This window comes from Protopterus annectens, chromosome 2.part1, assembly GCF_019279795.1.
Source record: "Protopterus annectens isolate FY-2018-M chromosome 2.part1, PAN1.0, whole genome shotgun sequence".
NCBI lineage: Eukaryota > Metazoa > Chordata > Ceratodontiformes > Protopteridae > Protopterus > Protopterus annectens.
Window position 1 is genome coordinate 30,035,133 of NC_056729.1, and position 16,655 is coordinate 30,051,787.

General features: G+C 38.7%; 1 protein-coding gene and 1 pseudogene across 1 annotated transcript in view; both read left to right on the plus strand.

Annotated features, from left to right (window-relative positions):
• The window catches only part of ANO6 (anoctamin 6), a 1,522,803-nt gene that overhangs the window by 691,808 nt on the left and 814,340 nt on the right, over positions 1–16,655 (plus strand). The window lies entirely within an intron of this gene.
• Positions 10,047–10,200, plus strand: LOC122795093 (annotated as a pseudogene).

The window sequence follows — 16,655 nt, forward strand, 5'->3', positions numbered from 1 at the left end:
ACATCAGTTTCTGCATGTCATGTCCGGCTTTTGATGTCGGAATGACAACTAGAAGTCTGAAAGTTAGAATTCGTGAACATTTATACAGCATTAGGGCTTGTGATGAAAATAATGCTTTATTTAAGCATTCTGTTTCATGTAAGAACTTTAAAAAGTTTACATTTTCAGTAATTGAAGTCTGCAAGACTGATTTAATTTTAAAAATTATGTTGAGCAAAGGGAAACTTTATGGCAGATCAAGTTGAAATCTGACAAATTTCCAGGACTCAACGATACAGTTAATATTAAATGTTTTTTGAGAAATGCTAAACTAAATATTGACAAGACTATTTCAAAAGTGTTTTTTAACTAATATTTAGTTTATTTCAGGGTAAAGATGTTTGTTATTTCTTTTTCCTTAGGGTTTTATTGAATAATGAATTCACTTAATTGTCAATTAATTAATTCATTATTGACTATATAAGGTGTGTTTTGTATGTCATTAACTTGTATTCTGAAGAAGTCTGCGGTGATTAAACTTGGTTACGCTATTTTGGTTGTCCAGCGTTCTTCTCAACTTGGTGTTTTTCCAGTGTTTTACCTTTTGGATTCTTGTTATTTGCAATTATTAAACTCAGTCATGTTTTACTTGTATTATAGCATCGTTCTTGGTGGCAGTATGGTGCTGCTCAAAACTAGTTTTATTCCAGCTCTAAAGACATTCTCAGAGAGCTGTAAAATAACCATCATCATATATAGCCTAAGGAGGTACTATCTAAAGTGTTATACCCACATGTACAATGACCAGGTCATATCTGTGGTGATATGGCAGATTCTAGAACTTGAGAGACAGCTGAATGTTGTCCTGTTTTCACTGCTCTCAACAACTTTGCTCAGGAGTTCTGTCCAAAACCAGAAATAATCAGGGAACAAAGGCCAAAAATCAGGGAGAGTTTCTTAATTCATATAAAAAGTTATTAGAACAACATATTTTGCATCACAGTGCATTTCTGAGCAATACGTAGCATGAAACTCTTAATGTCTGGTATTACTAGTTGACTGTAATCCTCAATGATGTACCAGAAAATCAGAAAAATTATGACTGACATGACAAAACCATCAGGCAAAATTAGGGGTATTCTGCAAACTTAGGAACAGTTGAGGGGTGTGCCTTTCTTTGGTCAGTCTTCTGTGGGGTGTCCTGGTATGATGAATTGTGGCGTCACCTATAGCAAGTACATACCATGATGAATGGTCTGCTCTTTTAGCCTGTAGGGCTTGGCCAGAACACTCTGGTGACACTTGTCAAAAGCAGTAGTGATGAAGAAGCTATATGTAGTGTGAAATGGGTATCAGTGTTTTCACATGGTTTAGCTGTGTTACACACATCTGAAGTGCCATACCTAGGAGATCTTGGAAATGATTTTTGGAGTATGTCAGCACAGGGAGATTTTATGTTTGTCTTGCTATGTGTAGGTGTGGATCAGATCAGCTGTTGCATTTGTTGTTGGGGGTGGCAAATCGATCACAGCAATGCCTGCCCCACCAACTGAATATCTATTGAGCCATTACAGTTGAAAGATCACTCATGATGCATCAGGATAGATCTGATGATCTTGTCTGCTAGGTAGTTGACTCTTGGCAGAAAGAGCATTGCCACTAGAAAGCGATGCAAGCCTAATGCCCATTGCCATATCTCACTGCCTGTCTACAATGGGGATAGAAGTTGGTTTCTCCCTGTTTGCTGATGTACCAAACTACAGGTATGCTGTCTGTCTGGAATGAAATCAGACCCTGGGGGAGGAGGTACTGGAATTACTGCAATGTTAAGAGGACCAGTCTCATCTCCAGGATATCAATGTGAATGCTGGTCTCTTTTTGTGCTCATACTCCTTGAAATGCTCCCCACACTCCAGAGAGACGGTATCCATGGAATCTACTGCTGCTGCTGATGCAGGTTAAGACAAAGGCTCAGCCTAGGAGAAGATATAGAGAATTCAGCCTCCAATGTGATTGGATTTGGCATGATGGTATTAGATGGATGTGATAAGACGAAAGGTCTAACAACTGTGCCAGTGTTGAGAATAACCACTGTTGAATACTCATGTGAAGCCAGTCATACAGGTAGGGGAGCATGTGAACTCTTTTGAGCTGCAGATGGGCTGTGATCATCAGCACGCATTTGGTGAACACCCAGGGGGCTGTGGTGAGACCAAAGGGCAAGTCTCTGAACTGATAGCAACTGGCTCCCAGGCTGAAGTGCAGGTACCTCTTGGATCATTTTGCAGTCATTATCTGGAGGCAAGCATCCTGGAGGTCTATAGATCACATCCATTTGTTTACCCTTAGACATGGCAGAATCACATGCACAGTGATCATTCTGAATAACATATTTCTGGTATATTGGTTTAAGCTACAGAGATCCAAAACTGGCCTGAAGTACCTGCATTTCTTGGGTACTAAACAGAATCTAGAATAATTTCCTGACCTTCTCTGGTCTGTTGAGACCTTCTAGATGGCTATTTTTATTTTTTATTTGGTTTTAAAACAATAAATAAATCAATTATAAAACAAACAAATAACTATTTCCATAGGTCTACAGCTGATCAATACACCAAAACTATACTTCAACAGCAATTAATATTTTTCAAGCAAGTCTTTAAGTTTAAAACAAGATTTATATGAATGTGTAATATTAGAAGTTCTTGTGTTTATAGTATGCATTTCACTACTGCAACAATTTTCCATACTAATAAATTCAACACTAGAGGGGGTAGCTTTGGTTTTCCAAATTTTAGTAAATAGTTTTCTTGATATAGCAGGAATAGACTGAAGAAGAGACACTTGGGTTTTTGGAATTATCTCAGGAATCCGAGCATTAAATAAAACTAAATATTTAGAAGTATTACATCTATCTGTCCACAAAACTTTAAAAAAGTTATTAACTTCTTTGCAAAAATGGGTGATCACTTCACATTCATATACCATATGCATCCAGTCAGCTATTATTTCAGAATCACATCTCTAGAATTTAATTCTGTTTGATGTAACATAATTGTTATGAGTGACAAAAGATCTGTGAAAAATTTCCAGTAGTTTTATCTGTAGATTTTAATATTAATTTCTTGTATTCTTCAGATGAGTCTTCATTATTAATTTATGAGGAGTAGTTCCAATAAGAATTGTCTAAATATGTGAAATGTAACTTAAGAATGTTATAAATTTCTGACGAATATGATTTATTTTTCATTGCATTGTTATTGACATTTATTAAAAATTCTAATAATTTGGGGAACGATTTCTTATCTAGGTTAAATATCTTGTTTACCTCTGTGTTGACAAAATCGTTAACCAATTCTCAGAATCTTGACTGCATTTAACCTTAAATTTTCAACAGTATATATATCAGTACCATTTAAGAATTGATGCCAATAAATTCATTTCCTTTGTTGTTTCAATACTAGCATTTTGTTGAAGTTATGAGGTTCTAAGCAGTCATTTGTGTATGCAATGGGAAACATAGAAACTATTAAGTCTTTAATACAATGGTGAGAATATGTGAACTTTTGGAAAGAAGAAATTATGTTATTTAAGTAGGGAATTTGAGAAGATGGTGTAATACCATTTACACAATCTTTTAATAACCAGATACAACTATTAGGTACTATTTGTTTATGACTGGTTGTAAAATATTTATTATTTACTATTAGTATTTCTTGATACATTTGTTTCCATTTTGAATCATAATATGACTTTATCTGCAATGCTATAACTTTTACAGTTGTTGAAGTAGGATGCCAAAAAATTAAGTAGAATATTATTTATCTTCTTCATCTTTTTTTTTTTTTTTGATGGAGATAGTACTAAAGATCATAAGCCAAGCAGTATTTTTGGGAGAATTACCATCTTAATATGCATTAATTATGCTTCCATGGTAAAGAATAATTTGTTCTAATTTGTGACTAAACTTAAAATGTTATCAACAATCTGTTGAAAGTTTGTATAATTTCTTTACTATTGGCTATAATGGTTATACCAAGATATATATTTGATTGCTATTCTGATTGAAGTTAAAATATTTTTGTATGAATTTTTACATTTTTTAGTACTTAATAATGTACTTGTTTTATTATGATTAAATTTTAAGTTTGAGATTTCTTCAAACTGACTCAGAGAGCTAATTATATGTTCTAATGAATTTTCTATATTTCCTTTCATTAGTAACATATCGTCAGCAAAGAGTTGAATCACTTCAAAATCTTCTTTTTTATTTTAATACCATTAATATTGTTATTGGAGCTAATACTGTTAGCAAAGGTTTCTATAGTTAATGCATAAAGTAAAGATGATAATGGACAGTCTTGTTTTTTTGTCTGTTTGTAATTTAAAAGAATTAGGAAGAAAAGAACATATTTAAACATAATCACAAGAGTTATTGTGTAACTTAAAAATTAATGTAATTAGCTGAGGTCAGAAATTCTACACTTTAAGTGTTTGAAACAGGTATGACCAATTAACTGAATCAAAAGCCTTATCTATATTGAGAATAATGATAGAAAGTTTTTTTATTTGCATTGTCTGTTAATGTATGTATTCTTATTATATTATCCTGTACTTTGCCTGTTTAAAATAAACCCAGTTTGATCAATATTAATCAGTTTAGGTATACGTAGATTAATTCTCTTAGCTGACATGGACATGAACATCTTATAGCCCAAATTTAAAAGTGAAATAGGTCTGTATGATGAACACTTTGCAGGTTCATTATCTTGTTTTAAAGTAAGTCATATAAGGGAATATTTACTTGATGGGGGGGCTTCCGCAGTTGTTTTTATTTCTCTATAGAACTTATCTAGTATTTTACCTGCATCATCCAGTATTATTTTACATAATTCTGGTATAAAACCATTTAAGCTCAGCACCTTATTATTTTTTAACTTTTTTATTTGATCTTTTTATTTCTGTTAAAGTGAACGGTCTATCAATAATTTTACTTGTTCACTTGTTAATTTATTATTTACATTTTCCTTTAGAAAAGTTTCAAGTATACCATTACTATCTAGGTTATTTGTATTATTATTTATGTTTCCATAAAATATTTTAAAGCCCTCAAGAATACCTTTAATACGTGTTCTACTTTTCTTTTATTTATATGTGTTATAAATTCTTTGATATGATCTAGTTTATTCAGTTTCTTGGATCTAAGAGCAAGTTTATGCAAGCTTAAAGGGTTTACTGAATATGCCTGAAGTTTAAGTTTTTTTCAGGTTTATTGAAAGTTTATGATTTAGAATTTCAACATATTTTGTATTTAAGTTCAGACTGACTGATAATGTCATTTGGTTTAAGATTTAACTTTAGTGTGGCTATTTTAATGTAGTGCATTCAATTCTTTTTCCCATTCTCTTATTTTACTAATATAGTAGCTTATAACTCTTCTATTTAAATAAGCCTTTAGTGAATCTCATAGGACAATGTCAGTTACTTCATCATTCATGTTTATTTGTAGGAAATCTTTGATCTCTTTAACATACCAATCCATAAATCCTTTTATTTTAATACTGTACACTGGTAATCTCCTGCAATGTATTAGATTGTCAATTTTTAAAATAATATTAAAGATTATAGCATTACAGTACGAGAATGGACATGAAACTATTGAAAATTCTCTGATATTTGATAAATTGTTTGAGACAAAAATTGTATCAGTATTTGTATTCCATTTACTCACTATTCATATAGATGGCTATTTTCTGAAGGAGGACAGAAATCTCCTTTTTGGTTGCTTAATACTGGTGGGGTGGAACTTCTGGTAGAGGCAAGGTTTGACAAGGGAGGAGAAAGGGAAAATGGAGCAGTATAACCCTCTGGATATTCTCTCTCTTACCCATTTTTTCTGTGTGATGGCCAGCCACACATCTGAGTGGAGAGACAGGCACATCCCTACTGCCTCCATTGGTGGGCAGTTGGGCAAGCCTTCAGGGTCACTGGTTCTATTTCCCAGAGAAGGGACTACAATATCCCTGACTTAGCAGACCTCCACGACCTCTTGGATGGTGTCCATTGAAGGGACCACCTCTGCTGCAGCTGCTCCCATCCGAGGAAGAATAAAAGGAATGTTGTTGGGATTTCCTAAACCACTGGGACTTGGAGCCTGATTCCTGTTGAAGATACTGAAATCTAACTCCTTCTTGTTCACACCTCAACAATTTATTTTATACTGTAGGACTGAACAGAGAGATGTCATCCAAGGGAGCACTGGATAAAACTTTCTTGAAACCATCTGTAAAGACACATAAGTGGAGACAGGCATGGTGACACATGATGAGCCCTGTACCTGCTACTGTAACCACTCCATCAGCAGCATTGTAGAGTAATCACATGGAGAGTTTTATACTATTCAACATTTTACCCAGTGTTGTCTCTGGCTGCTTTTGAGAGTCTTGTTGGAGTAGTTTTCACAAAGTATCCATAGCCTGAATTTCTAGATCCCTTTGAAAATGATTCATATGAATCAGTTATTTTAACTCCCTCAGAGTAAAACTGCCAGAGGTGTAAGCTATTTTTCCCATACTCTCTATCATCCAATATTTTCTGTTAGGAGGATGGACAGTAGTCTTGCCCATGAGCTCTTTCTTGGTAGCTGCTGCAACAGACATAGGGTCTGCCAGAGGTCCTTTGATCAGAGCTGACTATTCTTAGGTAGATGAAATATCTTATATGGCTTGTGGTGTATAGCTTCTGTAGTATCAGGCTCCTGCTATGCCCTCCTAACGACCAAGTCCACAAGACTGTCCACCTGAGGAGCCACTTAAAAGGTTGGGCAAGCAGAAAAGTATTCCACAAAAATCTCTTTCTCATTCTGAGATGGCAGTTTTGTGGGCCAGGTCTCCCTCTGTCTCATTAGTTCAAGGATTTACCCAAATGAGGAGTCTTTTAGGAGGAAATTGTGGGGAACCCTGTCAATCCTCCAAGTCCATATCTGATATAGGGGATTCTGTCAGAGAGTCCATATGTCTCCTTTTACATAATCTCTTAATTGGGATTTCTGAGTGGGACTGATCAATGTCCTCAGAGGAGTCTGTTCATCAGTGAACCAGCTGCTGTGCTATCAGTTCTACTCTGTTCCTGGGAATCATGATGAGAAGGCTTAGAAGCAGATAGGTGGGTATCTAAGGCTAGAGATGGTGCAGAGGGGAACTCTGTAGAACATTTTGAAGGAAACATTGTCATCCTTTCTGTGACTTCAAATGCTGATCCAGGATCCATCAACTCTTGATAGTCAGACTCCAGATGAGCCCCCCCCCACCACCACTACCTGCTGAAACAGGGTGGCCTGAACTGAAGATCAAATCTCCTGAAGCAGAGGAATGGGATAGATGTCAACCAGAGACTGCTGCTGATGGCTTATAGGCAGATAACTCCAACACCAAGAATGGCCACACCTAGGTAAGAGCTAAAGATGGTGCTGAAAAAACAGCACTGAGCAGTCATCCCTGAAGGTCTTTGGGTTGAGCATGTCAGATGGGATGAGACTGGAGCCAAAGGGGGAGAGACCATCAGTGCTGGACTTTCAGGCCTCAGGAGGCAAGTCGGCTTGAAAAACATCAACACAGAGACAAGGAATAGAGTTGACAGAGGTGAGTTGAGCCAACACAATCTGCTCTGGAAACAGAGGGGAATGAGATGACACCCAAATCTGTCTAGGTGTTAAAAAAGGCCCTCATCATAGGTTTCCAGTTAACCTCTGAAGTGCTTCTGTAAGCTCTAAAGGATCTGATTGAACAGCTGAGGGAGGTCTTGATGGAATGAACCTGGACAGTTTCCTATCTGAGTGTGTGATCAAGACCCTAGCAGGTGATATAATACAAATAACAATAGTCTCCAAGGAGACCCGTTTACTGCAGCTGAAGTGGACAGTAGTGAAGAAACGTCTTCCTCACTACAGGGAGATCTTTGGATCCTAAGGTCAAGGATCTGCTTTCCTTTCCTTTGGCTACTTGTCCTTCTTTCTTTCTTTCTTTCTTTCTTTCTTTCTTTCTTTCTTTCTTTCTTACTTGTTCTCCCTCTCTTGCACCTTATCCTTTTCCTTCCCCTTGTCATGCTTTTGAGAAGCCTGTAGGTCTGGAGGCAAAAGACCCTTCATTATGAGCTTATTTTTACTATTCACAAGGACTCTGTAGTTGAACCTTTGACAAACTAACAAATCAGTGTCAAAAGCATGGATCCCAAATAGAACACTCAACAATCATGTGGGTTTTGGTGTAGAGATTTGTGCCCACACTTGGAGCACTTTTAAAATTCTCATCCATTAGGTATATGAAATACCCACAACATCAGGAAAGCACAGCAGTTAAAGTGAAAGAAAGATTTTTTTAACTGCTAAGACAAAAAGACAGTAGGCAACCAGCCTAAGCACAAAGAGGACTCCAAACAAAGCTACTCTTTTAGTGTATGAAGAAAGGCAACAAATCTGAAAAACTCAAGCAGTCTTTAATAAGAGTACCCTGTTAACCATAATATGTTAAGACAGAAGATAATAGCTGAATAATAATAAAATTATTCAGAGCACTTAACTGGAGTGGATCGACTGTGTCTAGTGGTAGCAAACAAAATCTGAGGTGAGTTGGGGTACAAGGCATTATGGGAGGGTAAAGTTCAGGAGCATGAGGCTGATAGTACTGTCAAACAGCTGGATCAGATCCAACAAGTGGCCCCAGTCCCAAAAGATGGATCAGACAAAGTAGGGTAAAATGATTAATAGAGCCCACTGTATTGAAACTCTTTTACACTCTCAATATTTGTATTGTACACACTTGCTCAAGTACAGTTTTAGTTCTGTCACAAAATTCATGTTTATTAGGATTCTACTTCACAATACACCTCAGTCCTCAGTTCTGAACCACTAACAGACACCAATAGTTTTTTAAGAACTTCCATGACAGACCTAATTGTGTTGGGCTATTACACTACCACCATGCCTTGAACTTTGATTCTGAATGTGACAGGAATATCATTCCACAGCATCTGGTAACAGCTCTACTTAGTGCAATGGGAATTAGGAATACACAACACAGTGCTGCAGTCCATACATCAGTAGAAATAATTCCTCTTGGTAATAGTTTTGTTGTGATTCACTCAAGATTTTGCTGCTTTCCCAGATTTGTAATTTTATAGGGTCTCTTAGTAACTGTTCTATTCCTCCCAATCTCTAATCCCTAGACTAGAACATCCTAGTGATTGCTTCTTCCTGGCTACATTTGGGTGCACATGACAGCAACTTGTGACAACTTCTGGCAGCTATTGATGATGGATGTAGGCTTGCTAGCTGATTCTTCCTACAATGGATATCTCATCAGTGGCTGATCATTGTCCTGGCATACTGTATCCTTGTGGGCTGATTGTTTAGTGCCTGCTTTACTGCTGCCTTGCTGTGATAGTATTAGCCTGTTTTGCTGTGGTGTATACCTGCTGTGGCTAACCATTCGCTATTGTGCTAGAGTACAATCTTGCTGAGAGTGTATCATACATCTTGCTGCATTACTATTACTTTTCCACACTATTTATTACTGTAACCTCTAAATCTACTGTAGATGCCTTGCCTACTGTGATATGGCATCCATGCTTATAGTACCAAATTTCCCTTCTAACATTCTACCTGTCATTGTTAGCTACCTCATGGAATCATTCGACATTTGGCCTGTTGCATTAAGCACCACAAGTCTTGGAAAGAGGCTGTAGATGTGGTGTTTGGAGTATTGTGCTGTCCTTGCTGTGGCATCCACACTTGCTGTACACTATAACTGGTAATGCGCTGATCACCACAATGTAATACTCCTGCCTGCTGCTCAGGGACTTTGTAACTCTAGATTCCTTAACTACTTTTGTTTATTGTGTTGTGGTATCTGAGCCGGTTGTCCAGCCGATCCTTAAAATACTGTATTGGATTGTACTGTTAGTGAACTGTACTGGGTTGTACTGTACTAAGTTGTACAGTGCAAATGCTCATCTTCCAGTGCAACGCCATCTGGGCATCAGTGCCCATGGTGCCTGAGCGACAATTGTACGACTCTGAGTAGTAGATCACTCGACTCTTGCATCGATGAAAAATGCAGCTAGCTGTAAGAACTAATGTGAATTACAGGGCACATTTATCATCGACACTTCGAACATACTTTGCAGCCCTGGGTTACTCCTGGGGCTACCCCTGTCTTTGGATCGTCATGCCTTTCATTGTCCCTGGGGGTGTCCCACCCATGGCGAGGGCATGGCTGGGTAGTCGAGGGGAGCCCATTGCAGGCCCCCCATCCACCCAAGGTCAGACACGGATGGAGGAGCGGATTCTCTACCGCCCCGAGCTGGGAAGGTGGAGGTGCGTGTCCAGCCTGACCCTGGAGGCTGTCTGTGGTACTGTCACTCAGCTGCCCTCCTGGGGGTGCTGGCCGACATCCCCCTGCCAAGTTCTCATGCGACAGGGCCACTTTGGCTCTCCTCTGATGCCCGGAGTCTGGCAGTGGGTGAGTAGGTATGCAGGCCAAGGGAGGGGCAGCACGTTCATCCCTGTGACCCCAGCCACCTGCCCACCCCCCTGTGACCACGCTCGGAACACGACCTCAGATCAGATGTGGCAACCTGATGAATTTAAGCATATTACTAAGTGGAGGAAAAGAAACTAACCAGGGTTCCCTCAGTAATGGTGGGTGAAGAGGGAAGAGCCCTTTGTAAAGGTCAGGGCTCCCTGGAATGAGAGAGGGGCCCATGCCTTGGAAAGCATCATGTTTCCAGAGGTGTCAGATGAGCTCTCACCGGCCCTTAAAAATCCAGGGGAGAGGATATAAGACTAGCGCCGGGCCATACCCATATCCAGGGCAAGTCTCCAAGGTGAACAGCCTCTGGCATGTTAGAACAGTGTAGGTAAAGGAAGTTGGCAAGCCAGATCTGTAACTTCGCTACAAGGATCAGCTCTAAGGGCTGGGTCAGTTGGGCTCAGGCATGAAGCAGGACTGGGGGTGCACCATGGTTGGATGAGGAATCACCCCCTTGCCGCCACCCCTTTCTTTGGGAAGGCACATTTGAGCAGTTATTTGATTTTATAAGGTATTTAGAGAATACCACTGATTTATTGAGATTCACAGTGTGATATTCTAATATTAAGATGGATTTCTTAGATGTCACTGTAGAGATGGATGAGAATGGAGCAACTGATACGGTAATATATCAAAAGACATGCAAAAAGAATAATATCTTACACTGGACTAGTATGCATCCTCGGCATATATATAACAACATATTGAAGGGATAGATGCTGCACAATTCAAGGATGCACACCAGGGAAGAGGACTACCTCTGAGCCAGTATGACTATGAGACAGCAATTTGAATGTAGAGTTTATAATACAAAGGATATATAGACATGCAAATGCAGGAAGTAATGAAGTTGAGAAACACAGGAGGGAATCCTTATTATTCAAATAGTTCCCATGCATGTAATGCACCTAAAGGAAATAGAAGCTCCAGTCGAGTTAATAGGGTGGTCCTCACTTATTCAAGTGATATATATATATATATATATATATATATATATTAGTGACATAATAAGAAAAAAGTAGAAAATCTTGACTAGTGACTACATGACTAAGAAAATAGTGGGTGGCAAACGTATGTTTGGATATAAAAACAGTAGGAATCTGAAATAATTACTATGTCACAAACAAGACACAAGTAAAGGCATTAAGTTGAAGAAGGGCACACATCCATGTAGAGCATGCACGGTGTAAAAAAACATATATGTGTGTATATATATATATATATATATATATATATATATATATATATATATATATATATATATATAGTGAGAGAGAGAACAAACTTTTGTCCCTTCTGTGACTGGTAAAAGGTACACATTACAAGAATATGCGGATTGCAGAACAAAAAATGTGAGTTATGTGGCTTACTGCAAGTGCTATGAATCATTTTATATCGGCAAGATGAAAAGACAAAAGTAAGAATTTCCAGACACAGCAGTGGCATCAGACTAATGGATATGAAAAATCCTCTGACTAGGAATGTCAGAGAAAATGCTGACCATAGTTTTAATTTTATGGTTGTACAGGTCATACATGTGGATATTAGAGGTGGTGATCTTGTTAATATAACTGAATTAGTGGAAATGCGATAAATCGGTGACACACTGGCAGATAAACCACGTGGTCTTAATACCAACATTCCACTAAAACCAGCTCTTAAAAAAACAACTTTAATAGTTCAGTAGGTATTTGTTGTATATTGTTCCTATGATTTTTGTGATAACTTCTTACAAAGATGAAGTTTCATGTGTTTATGATTGGATGAGTTTAGGTACGTTAGACTTCATGATTGGCCTGATGTTTGTCAGCAACAAAGACATTGCCCATAACCTGTAAAGACATGAAATGACATTGGCTATAAACTGTAATGACATGTCTTATAGATTTGTTTATTGAAGTAATAGCAATGAAAATGTCTTTAAGCGATTGCCAATTATATCAATGTGCAGAGTGAAAGGAAATTTTTTTGGCAATAAACTGCAATGACGTGTTGGAGATCTAGTTTAACCAACAGTAATTCAAATGTCTTTAAGAGATTGCCAGTATATTAACATGCAAAGTTAAGGAAACTGTGGTTGAATAATAATTTAAATGCCTCCAAGTGATTGTCAGTATACAAATATGTAAAGGAAAAAGAATTTATGGTTGAATATATAAAGATTATGTTCTGAGAAGCACAAACAGATTAATGACAGAAAGATTCTTTTTCTTTACTAAATTCAGTGGACTGGAATGCAGTATTCAAATATCCGTCAGAACTTGAAACATAAGAGTGATATCGCTTTTTAGAATTGGGAAATGTTTTTGAGCCACGGTCTTTGTTTGGTTATGGTTTCTATTTAGATGCATGTTCTGATTGAAAGGCTAATGTGAGTGAAGCCATTGAATTGAGATGGTATTCGTTGTAATAGCCAATTGAATTGTTAGGAGGCATTTACAATGACATCAGGCAGTACTGATTGATGCTCCTTTTGGAAATATGATGATCAACCTGATTGGATGAGACAACTCATTATAAAGAAGCATCATAATACCTGTGCACAATGACTGGCTGCAGTTCTTGATGAGTTCTATGACTGGAAGGATAATACGAAATATGTCACTGATTGGATATGGAGGTTTTTAATGTAGCCAATTGAACTGCTAAGAGGTGTTGACTAAGATATTAACAGAATTGATTGATTAAGTTTCATCACTGACGTTTGAATAATAAGACTGGAGTAAGTAGCTTATTATGAAGCAAAGTCACCACAATTATGTATATTGATTGGCTATATGATATATGAATGAAATAGATTATGCACATGAATAAGCATCTAAGAGCGATTTGTTAATATGAATTTAAAAAGATTCCCTGATTGTTGTTTAAATAGACCTGAAGAAGGGTTGTTTTTACCTGAAAGTGCTCATCTACTTTAGTTGTTTTATCTAATAAAGTACGCTTTTATGTACATTGCCATGGTGGTTGCACTGGTGTTTTATTGGTTTATACACATATATATATATATATATATATATATATATATATATATATGTTTGTGTGTGTGTGTGTGTGTGTGTGGTTTCACTTCATAAACTCAAATTACTAAATATCGAATTTCAGCAATTCGTGCCCAGGAAGCCAAAACCTCTACATAATGAAAGTGCATAATCGTGAATAGGACTATGTTGAATTCGTGCTTATGCATTTTCATTATCGTACGGAAGTGTTCGGCTGGGATGATGTCTGCAGTTTAAGGTATGTGAGTGTGTGAGTGTTTTTGTAACTTGTATGAGTGGGTCAGGGTAGGGAGGTGGGGGTATGAGTGCATGTTGGCTGTGTGTCATTTTTTTTTTTACTGTTTGTGCGATCTCGGAGTTAGTATATATAAGTAGGGGGTGTAGGGGGTACAGGGGGGCACAGTGTAGGTGTGTGTCTGTGTGGTGTGTTGTTTTTCAGTGTTTTGTGGTGTGGGTGTTATGGTTTGCGTGTTGTGTGCTGTATGGTGTGTGTTCAATGTGATTTTGTGGATGTTCATCGTGCATACAGCTGCAGTCATAACAGATGGGTTGTCCTGCCGTCAGGCGGGTCCTCGGTCGGCCGAATTCCAAAGTCTAGGTCCGGCGTCGGTTGTCGTCGCTTCTTCTCTGACGTCAGAGCGACAGGGGTATAAAAGAACCAGCCGACGCCATTTTCTTCAGTCTTTCTTGCCGCGCGGTGCCTGAAGCAGAAGCAGTTCGCAAGTGCCGGTCGGCCAGCTCCTGAAATTACGAAAATTTTGCAACTGAAGTCTTCTTGAAAGCCAAGTACCCCGTTGAAACTTTTCTTGCCTCAGACCGATGTCAGACAAAGTTAATAATTGTATTTCATGTGGGAAGCAAATACCGCATAAGGATTTTCATTCCCTCTGTATTCCTTGCTTAGGCCCAGACCACAACGTCTCGGTCTGTCGTTTTTGTGCTACATTCAATAAACGCACCATTATGTATTATTTGGTGTTAATGCTGAGGAGGTATTAAAGAAAATGGAGGAAAAGGCTAAATCAATGCAAACAGTGAAAGATTTTCTACAGGTACAACCTCCATGTTTCAGTAGAAATTGGCCTTCCAAAAATTGGTCCTTTCCAGCCACGGACAGACCCCAAAGAGGTAGATACAGGCATGCGAGGGGCAGAGGGCAATCTCAAGGATCGTTTAGAGGCAGACAATGGCAAGCTCCTACACAAAGAGGTGGTGAGGATGGTTCACAGCCATTCAGAAAGCAAGCCCAATGACTTTCCCCTTTGCATGCCAAGCAAGGCTCAAATGGCAGCACCTTTAGGCGGAAAACTGGCATTATTTTCAAAAAACTGGCATATTGTCACAAAAGACAAATGGATCCTGGACATTATAAACAGAGGCTACAGATTCCATTTTCACACCCTTCCAAAAATGAGAGGCATGCCAAACCTGCCACACAATCAAAGGGCAGAGGCACAAAGACTAATTTCAGATCTCATGGACATGAAAGCTATTCAAGAGGTACCTGCTCACGAACAAGGTCAAGGTTTTTATTCCAGACTATTCCTGGTACCAAGGAAGGTTAAAGATTGGAGACCTATTTTGGACCTATCCATCCTAAACACATTTTTACTCGTACCAAAATTCAAGATGCTCACTTTACAGCAGCTTCTTCCCATGCTGGGCAAGGAGTCTTGGCTGGTAACATTGGACCTCAAGGAGGCATACCTGCATGTCCCAGTCTGACAAAATTGCAGAAGATACCTCAGATTTCTTGCAGGTTCAACCCATTATCAATTCTCTGCATTGCCCTTTGGCTTATCTACTGCACCCAGAGTATTCACGAAATGCCTGGCATCAGTAATTGCCTACTGCAGACTTCAAGGGATACAAATATACCCCTATTTGGACGACTGCCTGATCCAAGCGGACAGCAAGCACATACTTCTGAAACATCTGGCTTATGTAATAATGTTGTTGAATTCTCTGGGATACACAGTCAACAAAAAGAAATCAAGGCTAATACCCTCTCGGAAAATAATTTTCCTGGGTGACAACTTGGACACAAACACCCAGATGGCCTACCTCACGCCAGAGAAGCAGGGGCAACTAACTCAATACTTCAGAACACTAGCAAATTTCACCAGGCTGACTGCAAGGAAAATCCTGCAGGCTCTGGGATTCATGGCATCTTGCACTCTACTAATCCCATGTGCAAAGCTGCATATGAGGAAACTTTAATGGTACCTGAAAAACCTATGGTCTCAACACAGCCACAGTTTGGAAACAATAATACCACTAATTCCATGTCTTCAAAAGGAATTTCTGTGGTGGGCTCAAGCATGCCAAACAAACACAGGTCTCCCATTCAGCAAGCCTCAAGCAAATCAAGTCATCACAACAGACGCCCCGGACTACGCCTGTGGGGCGCACATGACAGATTGGTGCATTCAGGGCAAATGGTCCCAAAGAGAAAAGCACCTTCACATCAACCAAAAGGAAATGCTAGCAGTAATAAATGCTATTATAGCTTTCAAAGACCTACTGCATCCAGGTCAACTATTGATAAGGACAGACAACACCACAGTAATGTGGTACATAAACAAACAGGGAGGAACCCATTCATACCCCCTATGCAGGCTCACCATGTCACTTTGGAACATGGCTCTGGACTTACAAATCGAACTTCAAGCACAGTACTTGCCAGGCAAGGAAAACACACTGGCAGACAACCTAAGCAGAAATATGACAGATCCACATGAATGGAAGTTGCATCCTCAAGTTTTTACAGAGATAATTAAAGCATGGGGAAGGCCAGACATAGATCTCTTTGCCTCCCACAAAAATCACCAATTGACAAAATTCTGCTCAAGGATTTTTCATCCAAAGGCCTGGAGAGTGGACGCTCTCTCTTTCAGTTGGACAACAATGACAGTTTATGCCTTCCCACCTCTTCCTCTGCTGCCCAAAGTTCTATTAAAAACCAGAGCAGACAGACCAAAGATGATTCTCATTGCTCCAGACTGGCCAAGACAACACTGGTACCCACTCCTGAGGAGCCTGACGCATTCCCCACCATGGACCCTGCCTCTAATGCCTCTTCTTCTGA